A 10577-nucleotide genomic window follows, 5' to 3' on the forward strand; every position below is an offset into this window, starting at 1 on the left:
ATACCCCATTTGCATTTCTTACTAACAAAACATGACATTAATCCACTCAAACAACAATTTAAATTAAATAGACTAAGGAATATTAACTCTCCCTTTTCTTTATAATTTTAAGCAAAATCTCAAGCCCAGTTATAAAACCCAAACTTTTCTGTTTAAACAGTTCCATTTGTAACACAAAACCAGTTCCATAAGTAATTCCATTTTTACATAAATAGTTCCACAAAACAATTCATAAATCACCAGTGAATAAAGCATATATGCATACACAAAATTGCATCTCGATTCTAAGTAGAAATACATTTCTTCATTGAAACAGTTCCATTTTTAACTCAATTCCAGAAAACCATTCCTAGGTCATTACTATAAGTAAGCCAAAATTGTCCCATTGCAATGAAATCTCTATTGTTCATTTCATTTAAGTACCAAAATTCAAATGATAAATATTGGTACTAGCCTTCCATATTTGAAGAAATCCATAACCAAAATGTTTTTGTAATTTTATCTCATTTTACGTTCAAAAAGTTCAAACAAGAAATAAATTCTGGTATCAGGCTTTCACTTCCAAATACGAAGAGATGTTTTTCAAACAAAACTTTTTGCAGTTAATAATTTTTGTTCAAACAAGCGTCTCTGCAACTTTTGTTCTCACAGACAGACCTTTTTAGTTATAGTAATATTTTAAACTGCGCCTGTTTTTGCTGTTACCTCAGGTTTTTCTGTGCTGCCTTGATATTCCAAGCATCTCAGCTGCGGATGCCTTGTGCTGGTTCTGGCGTCTGCCATTCTTAGCTTCTTAGCGGCTTCTGGAGCTTTTGAAACCATTCTGACTGCCTACCTTGCAGTCTACTAGGACACTATCTCCTGTGTCTCAGGTGTTTTCACCATATACATTAATAGACTCACATTTAACATTTACACTTTTTCACAAACTCACATAACACGTGCTTAAGCATAAACTCACTCAACATAACACATTTTTACAAACTCACATATTAACATCTACTTATTTATCCTTTAAGGAAACTATAGAACTACTTTAGCAAATATATTTCTTATTAAATATATTTCTTATTAATTCTTATATAATTATATTCATTCCATCTTATTTCTTATTTAAACTTACATTTACAACTAGCATCTTACAAGCTTATTACTACATGTCTTAAGACTACCTTAGATACTTCTTACAAGCTTATATTCTTAAAGGAACTCTATAGATCTATTTTACAAACTTATATAGGCTACCATTAGCATATATCTAACTTAGCAAACACCTAAAGATTTCTTAACACAGATCTAACAAGACAGAATTTTTACAAACTCACATATCTTATATTCGTCTTTCTACTTCTTACTCTTAATTATTATCACCATCTCTATCAGAAAGATTCTCCTAGCTAGACAGGAAGTACGTACATCATTTCTAAAGTTTACAGTTTATAGTTAGCTTTGTTATAAAGCACTGGGATTTAGTGAGTGTTGTCATTATAGAGTTGTGATACTTGTTGCTAGGGGATTGTAACATTCTCAGGACAAAGCCACAAAGTTGCGAGTCGGGCTTTTCACACCATCAGAGATGCACTGTCAGCGGTAAATGGTTTTCAACTAGAGGCTGTCCCTTCACCCAAATTCATAATAGCTCCCCTAATAACTTCAATTCAGACAAACGTTTCTATTACAGCAGCCCTTTTGGTTTGTTCTACGGAAAAACTTCACTTCACGCTGAGGGTGAAATTACCACATTTAGCTTCGGTAAAGCTCTTTGCCAATACTGCACAGCTATTAGGTGATATATAAAGTATGTTTCTAAAGCAACTAGTAAAGCCCAAAGCGGCAAAGCTCCGAATTCTTATTTCCTCACTGTTTGCATTAACCAGTGACAAAACCTCAGAAACACTAATCGAGCCACTTTCATTCTGGTTCCTTTATAGGAACCTCATTGGAGCTGACCTTCCTTAGTTCCACGCTCCTTACCAAACGCTCTGGTAACCACCGAGCTTCATTCTCCTCTTTCGAGAAAACACAAACATGTCCTCGACCCCATATTAAAACAGGATCGGGACCCTTCCATAATCCCGAGCAGGGATCTTTCCATTTCACTTGAGTTTCAGGATTTAGTATTTTCACTTCATTAGCTTTAACTCCTGATGTTATTAGCATCGGTGATATTTAGCATTGATTTCTTGTAAGGAACTTTCAAGTAAAGCAACTCTTTTATAAGACAGCTAGATTTTAAGTTTGTTTCCCATCTATAAAGCAGTCATTTCTTTTTTGAATGCCTGTTTCCTTGTCTCCTTATTAGATTTGCAAAGGAATTACTCATTGTAGGTAGTTTGTTCAAAAGGCAAAAACTATTTTAATTTCAACATAAGTTTCTTCATATCTAAGACAACGTTCAGTGTATAAATTGCTTTCCCTTGTTTTAATGATTTTAAAGTGGCTTGTTTGCTCTTAAAGGTAGCTTTTTGTCATCCAACTACAGTAAAAACTTTTCACAGCTATTAGGGTAAATAAGGCATTTTATCAATGGAGCCCCAAACTGCCTAGTTCTGTATCCTTTCAATTTTTTCATTGGAACTGACACTTAAACTCTTAGACGATTTTCCTCCTTATTCTTTTAAAAGCTGTATTTTAAATTTAGAGCTGACAAAAGTGTATCAGGGCAATGTCACCATCTTTAGCAGAAAAACTACCTTTCCCAAAATGCGTTTCCCTTATATCAGTCCATAATAATATCAGTCCCATATATCATTTCCCATATTTCTTATCGGGTTTGAGAGTCAACTGGTTCTCTTTTACCAAACTTGCTTACAAATTCTTGCCCGGGAGGTTTGAACAAAGTTTTTTGCTTTTGCAATGGGAGATTTTAACAAGCATTTTACATTTTCAGCTATGGCACATTGGGAGGTTTCTATTCTCCTCAGCTGGCTTTAACAGGTGTTTCAACTTCATCAGACACTGCCCCCCGAATCAGAACCACACCTGCCTCATTAGCCAGCATTGAGGCTGGCATTTCTGATAGCAACTTTGCTCGGGGCTTGTGCTTGCCTTAGCCAGTCAGTGAAAAATAAGATAATTTGCAACAGAGCTTTTCCATAGCTCCTTTAGAGATTTTCTCCCACTGATCTTCTTCTCATTTTGCTTGTTCCTCCCCCCCCCCCAGTTGCAGAGCTTCAGGTATCTGAGGCTCTGTTCCTCTGCTAGCTGCTTTTTGGAGGTAGGGGCTTTTTCTCTCCTGAATCTGCTGCCTCCAATTCTAGCAGCTTTGTCAGGTCATGCATTTTCTGGGGAGGAATCTGTCCCCTCTGTTTCTTCAGAGTCTTTCTCCCAGACAGTTCCCAGTTTGGTCTCAGTTTATCTCCTCTACCCCAGAAACAGTTTCCAACACTAGAGCGGAGGCTTTCCCTGCTACTGAAGGTAGGGGCTTTTTGTCCGTTTCTGTTTTCGGGGTCTGTGTGGTTTGCTTACAGACTGAAAATCTAACAAGGGAGGTTTTCGCCATCTCTAAACTCCCATTAGGACAGGTGTTTTTGTCTCATCAGGCCTTCACCTGGCCCAGTCCCCCAGTGGGTTGTTTGTTTGTCTGGGCGCTCAAGGACAGAGCTTATGCCAGAAGCAATCACCACTCAGGGCTACACTCCCTCATCTCATCAGGAGTCAGTTGAAACAAAGCTTTTCTCAAAGAGGTGCTTTCTCTAACAGAAAAGAGCTTTACTCCTGGATAGTTCTGTTCTGCCCTGGCTGGGCTCTTTCCCCAGACAGCGTTCTGACTCAGCAGCAGCACAACTGCTTCAGACACAGTTCAGCTTTACTGTTTTCCCAGAAAGGTCCTTTCTCAGATAGGAAAGCTTTTTCTCAGATTTTCTTTTTGCAGCTGTGGGCCTATCAAGCCAGGACTTGTAGGAAAGTGGACAACTGTGCCATTCCCACCAGCTTTAGTTTTGTTTGTTAGCAGTTTTTCCCTGGGTCCTGCACCTTCCAGCCTCAGCTCTGTGCTCCAGGAAGTTTACAGCCGCAGGAACCCTAGTATCCCCGAAATGCACTCCAACTCAGAGATGCTGGCCAGTCGCCTCTAGGTTTTTGGTCAAAAGCGAGGATACAATGCTAAGTTTCAGGGAATCTTTGCATAGGACGATCAGGAGCACCTTTTCATTCTGAAACGCTCACTCAAAACCTTTGCTGCCTCAACTCAGCTGTAACTGAAAGCCTTGGCTTTTTTGCGTTTCTCAGGTAAAGTTTCCTGCCCTTTTGGGCTCTCTGTAGCTCTTCACCCTTACTCTCCCCAAGCGTTTCCCTCAGGGTACTCTGACCCACTGTCTTTTACTAGCTTGAAGAGACAGAGCTTAGAAGGGGTTTTTAGGAACTTGTCCTTGCCTCTTGCATTTAAGGAAGGATTTTTAAAGCTTGAAAGAACTTAGGTTTTGCTCTCTTAAGTTTGTTGTTTTCCCTTAGAGCTAATCACAGGTGGTCCCCATACTAATATCTTCAGGTGATTCTACTCTCACATTTCTGAGAGAGAAGGTTAGAGGCTTTAGTTTCTAAGTTTCCTAAGAGAGAAAGAATAAGGCTTTTTAGAGAGATTTTCCCCCCAAATTTCCCAAGAAAAGCTTTATAGTTTATAGAAAGATTTTTTTCCTCAGGAGAAAGACCAACTTTTCCCAAAGTTTCCCAACTTTAAACTTTGACTTCTTACACCCCCATTTTTGCCTCACAGAGAAAACACTTTTTCCTGCTGCTTAGACTTAACATTTCAGCTGTCCCCAGGTCAAAAGCTTCCATAGGAAACTTTTTCTTCCCTGTAAGCTCAAAGAAGAGCTTTTTTTTACTACCTGTAAAATCCAAAGAAAGATTTTTTTCCCCAGTTTGCTTTCATAGCCCCCAAAGTTAGAAAATTGAAGTTTTTCTGTCTAGATGCTTTACTTATTTTTTTCCTACACAATCTTACACTTCTAAGTTTTTCCTAAACTATATTACTACCCTATACCTTATACTAATCACAGATAGAATTTGAGAAAGGGATAGAAGATAGAAAATTTTGACAGAAGAGAATTTCGCTGCAGCATCTGACATCCTTCCAGTCTGCTTTCCCTTTCTCTCGAAGATAAAACCCCTGCCTTCCAAAAATATATATAAAAATATATGTTTTTTCATAACACCGGCATGCCTTTCCACTGGCAGGGCTGACTCAGCACTTTCATCAAAAACTCTGTAATAAAACTATTATTTTCCTATATCTTTAGTCCCTATTGCTTTGTCTTAAGTCCCTGTTCATTTGTCTTTAGTCCCCACTTTTTTTGTTCCCCCTGTTTTTCTTTAGTCCCTTTTTTCTCTTTTTAATTTAGTCCCTGTTCATGGCGCCATTCTGTGGGGCGTTTATCCACCACCCCCACAGCTTCCCAGAGTTTTCTTGAGTGCGATCAGCAGGAAATATTAGATAGAAGGATTTATAGCAGAGACATGGAGATAAACAGATAGAAAATAAAGGATAGCCTCAAGAGGGCCTGGAACCTATTCCAACGGGCCCCGACTGTCTCTGGCCCAGGGTTTTATAGAGACGCCAAGGGGTGGAGCAAAAGACCTCCTCCCCCAGCACAGCCAAGTGCAGACCATCTCAGATACCTGCACTCAGGCCCGTGGTCCTGATCATCCTCTCTATGCGGATCTGCTGGGTAAAGCCATGAGGAACCCGAGAACGGGCTCCCACAGTCTTAGTAATAAAAAAGCCTGGAGCCAGATATTGGGGGAAAACTGAGATCACAGGAATAGTACAAGCCACAGCCAACCTCATCTCACCAACTTCCAGAGAGAGTCACTTCCTGTTTACTCACGCCTATATCCTTTCTGTCCCTGCCATCTTACTGCCTCTCTCCACCATGCTACACCACTTTCTCTTTCTGCCCAGCTCTGTCACTTCCTGTCTGTATAGACCTGCACACCTTTATAGCTAAATAGTGTTCGAATTTGAAGGTGTGTGCCACGGTGCCTGGCTCTTTTCCTAGTGCGGCCTTGAACTCCCAGAGATCTGGATGACTCTCTGCCTTCCAGATGCTGGGATTAAAGGCCTGACTTCTATGTTTAAAATAGTCGCTGGCTTTTTCCTCTGAACTCCATGTAAGCTTTATTTATTAGAGCACAAATAACACATCACCACAGAAAGCTGTTGCAAGAGCTGCATGACCTGACCTAGGGTTGAGAGAGCAGATGACTCTGTTAAGCAAGCTTCCAGGGAATGCCAACAGGCACACCCAATCTTTGATCTATGCAACCAGTTTTATGTCTTAAGACTCTGAAGATGGTGCATGGGTGCTTGGTTGTGGGATAACTATCAGGGAAATCTATTACCAGACCTTCATGACACAAGGTAGATATTGGAAAAAGTAGATGTCTCTGAATGTGAGATATTGGATAACTCAACAAGCCAAATCTGGGTGCATACAGACCTTGGTATGGAGTATGGTCATCACCCAGGTTGGAAGGCTTCTTGAAGAACTAACCAGGAAAGGTGGTTCAGGAGCTAAACCACCAGAGATAGCCATGGGAGTGTGGTGATGTCATTGGTGGCCAAGGTTCTAGGAACTTTACCAAGTAAGGTCAGTGCAAGACATGTAAGTTCAAATCAAGAATTCACAGATGTGCTTGCTCAAGAGATAACTCACCAATGAAATCTGGTGTGGCATTTGTTTGGCCAGAGCTGGGCTGGGATACGAAGTGATGTTGATTGCAGGAAAAGCTATGGGGAGATGACCAGATAAAAGGGGGTGCACAACGTAGACATGCAGAGTAAGGCCCAGGAGAGTGCAGACAGCAGGAGTGAGCTTGGTTCTGGGAGTACAATAGGGAAACCCAGCTGTTCAAGGGAGTTGGATATAGTGCTGACAGGGGAGGCTCAAACTTCCTCACAAAGTAAACACTTTGCTTGATCTACACAAACTTAGCTATCTAGGCCTCTTAGTAGGCATATTGCCCATCTGGGCTTACTACTGGGGGAACTCATCAGGAAATTTGGTGAAAGAGCTGTTTGATTAGGACCAGACTTGAAAGAGTAAACATTGCACAAGCAAGGGAATATCTGTGGACCGTTCAAGCAAAGTTGCTACAAGATCTGTGCATAGGAGGTAGGCCTGGTGTGTACAGGTAGGCAGGCTGGGATGTAGGGGAACTACACAGAAATAGCAAGTGCAGGAGCTGCATTATGGGACTTAGGTTTGGGATTTCATAGATGGTGCTGGCAGGAGAAGTTCAGGGAAATTCTATGAGCAAAGCTGAAGTATAGGCTTCATCTTGAGTGTGGGGGTGGTACTGGCTCTTAGGGAATTCACCAGCTACAGTTAAATGAAGGATCCATGTGACCAGCTCTGGGCCTGGTACAGTGTGGATTGGGATGGCAGGAGAGATTCTGGAAATCTCACCAGGTAAAGACCATGCCTGAATTAAGCAAGGTAGGCCTTTGAGGGCAGAGATAGTGCAGTTGGGTTTGAATCTGGGGACATTCACCTTAGAGAAAGCCAGAGCAAGAGCTTCACAGTCCATCACTGACAGAACACATAGGTATGGAATCAAGGAAGAAATTTGGAGACAGGAACTGAAGCACAGACCATGAAGGAACACTGCTTGCTCTCCATGGCTACGTCAGCTTGCTTCCTTATTCAACTCATGAACACATGTATCACACACAGTGGACAAGATCCTCCCAGGTTAATCATTACTCAAGAGAATGATCCACACACTTTCTATTTTTCTTTGTTTTGCCTTTTTGAGACAGGGTTTCAAGTTGACAAAAAAAAAACAACAACAAAAAAAACAAAACAAAAAAACACTATCCAGCATAGCCAGGTTACATCCCATTCCATCACAACCTGCCAAAGAATTGGGGAGAATATTCCATGTGGTACTGAATTTTCAGTAAGCACAAACTCAAGATTATATGGTAAATAGAATCTTGATTCACAGTTTCTGAACCCCTAAGGTCATGTAATGTATATCATGGCTGGAGACCCATGAAGACCATCCAGGAAGACTAGAAGACCCCTTCATGAAACTGAATATGAACTTGATGCTTCAGTGGAGATAGTGGAATGTTGGAAGACAGGCCCTTGATGTGCTTGGCCTAGAAAGCTACATGTATATGTTGTAGAGAGCTCAAGAAAGAGGCTACAAGCCAGGCAATAGTGGCACACACTTTTAATCCAGCTCTCAAGAGGCACAGGTAGGTGGATCTCTATATGTTTGAGGCAAGCCAGTTCTACAGAGTAAGTTCCAGCACACCGATGACTCTGTTTCACAGAGAAACCCTGTCTCAAAAATTCAAGAAATGAGAGAGAGAGAGAGAGAGAGAGAGAAAGACAGATAGAGACAGAGAGACAGAGAGAGACATAGAGAAAGGAAGGAAGGAAGAAAGAAAGAAAGAAAGAAAGAAAGAAAGAAAGAAAGAAAAATGAAAGAAAGAAAAAAGGAAAGAGAGAAAGAAGGATAGGTTATAGTGCTACAGCCAGTAAAACTGGAAGGCCAGGGTTCCTTCAGCCCCTTGACTCCAAAATGATACATACCATCATATCAGTAGATGACAGGTATAATATAGAGCTTTAGGATTTAGATTTTTCCCTCTTGGGTTTAGGTCCTCATTCAAGACACTCTTCCCTTACCATGTCCGCACTCCACCCTTTTATAATGGTAATATTTACTCTGTACCATTTTATGTTAGAAGTCTGGGAGTCGATTTATGATTGTCCAGGGTCTCATTGTTGAAAGCCTGCCATGTCCCAAAAAAGACACTGGACTCCCAAAGAAACATGGGACTGTTTTAAAGATGGAATAAATGTATTTTGCATAATGAAATGAACTTCAACTTATAGCAACAAGGGGGAGAATATTGTATTTTAAAAGCAATAAACTTGAGGTGGGTGAGATTGCTGACTGTGTAAGAGTGTGTGCCATCAAGCCTTATAATGTGAGATTGAACTCAGTGGTGGAGATGATAAAACAAGAAAACCAACCCTGACAAGCTGTCCTGTCTTCTGCACACCACATGGCCCATCAGAGCGCATTGGAGATGCCTGGCCTTTTGTGATCATCACAACCAGGGAATTAGGAAATGGCTACTGCTTTCTAGTAGAGACAGGCTGCAGATGGCAATGGCATCTTCAGTGTGCAGCATTGCCTTCTTACTTCAAGAGAGCATCCCATGCTGTCAGCAGTGCTATGGCCGAGACATCCAGCTCTCCCCTCCAGAGATCTGAGTACTTAAGTGTTTCCACACAGGAATGTGGGGTTTTTGTGTATGTGTGTTGAGGTATCAGCTTACTTACAAACCCTCTTTCACCTTGTATATGTCATGTTTATTTAAGCAACTTACATTTCACCAGTACTCTTGCCTGCTGCTGCTTGTTGGCAGCATCCAAAGACATAATCATCACCCACAGAGGTTAGAATGAGAAAACATTTAAAGAAAGGAGTGTATTTGACAGGAAGGGAGGATATACAATTTAGACACACCCCAGAAACCAAGTTGATATTTTAGTTGGTGATTGTATAGTACTGTGTGAAAATGGGCAATTTCTTCAAGGATTCTCCTGGCAGATGTTACAAATGCCAAAGCCCTCACTTCAGGCCTTGTGCTCAGCCCGTTTGGAAACACATGGTGCCTTCATTTGACTCTGCATTTTCAAGGAGATCATCTCATAGAGGAACAAAATGAAACCAAAGAGTGACATCGTAGCTGTCAGGACACCCATTGGGAACACCTTTGTGCAGTGTTTCTTTATAATGTCTTCTTTCTTTACGGGAAAGTCGGGTGGAAAGTCAAGTGTGGTTTGCCCATAGATGTCTACGAGGTGGTTCAAGGTCACAGTAACAAGTGTGAAAAGGCTGCTCACAGCCAAAAATATGGCAGACATCTTGTAGCAATACAGCTGTATCTCAATGAATGGGTCTTCCATGCAGCTGATTTTAATGGCCACTGAAATGAAAACAGTACTAGGATTTTCATCAATATGGCCCACGCTATCAGGACTTGTAAATACTGAAATTCCGATGACTTGTTCCAGGTTTCATTGATAGGGGTGTGAACCACCATCCTGGTCATAGACCCAGAGATGTTAAAGTCCTGAGTGTAATAAGCTTCCCAGAGTCCAATTGACACAAATTGCACAAGCTTGTTGTTAAATTCCCACAGGCGCCAGCATTGGCTATTTGCAAGGATGATTTCAAATACCAAAGCTGATGTACTGCAAATCAGGCCACTGAACTTGAAGATGTACTTCTTCATGTTGGCAAATCTGAAGAAGGCATCAAAGAAGCATAGAGTCAGTGAGAATATAAGGGAAGGCAGGAAAACAGAAGGAGTCATGACTTAGAGAGCACTGAGCTCTCATACCTTTTCCCTGTTGTCACATGGAGATATTTCAGTGGTTTATGTGCAGATTACTATTCTGAAAATTGTAGATAATACTAAGAGAAGCTTGGAGATCCATGAGTATAGTGGGAATAGCTACTTTATGATATTTTGGACAACAATTTCATAATATTCATCAAATGCTGAAATGTTCATATTTGTTGACCAGGTGTTTCAATGTTTGGAA

The 10577-nt window shown here is 40.9% G+C and overlaps 1 pseudogene; it reads right to left on the reverse strand.

Moving 5' to 3' along the window:
• Positions 1-9334: 9334 nt before the first annotated feature.
• Positions 9335-10345, reverse strand: LOC143271093 (uncharacterized; annotated as a pseudogene).
• Between the last annotated feature and the right edge of the window lie 232 nt (positions 10346-10577).

The sequence above is a fragment of the Peromyscus maniculatus genome, chromosome X (genome assembly GCF_049852395.1).
Source record: "Peromyscus maniculatus bairdii isolate BWxNUB_F1_BW_parent chromosome X, HU_Pman_BW_mat_3.1, whole genome shotgun sequence".
Classification (NCBI taxonomy): Eukaryota; Metazoa; Chordata; class Mammalia; order Rodentia; family Cricetidae; genus Peromyscus; species Peromyscus maniculatus.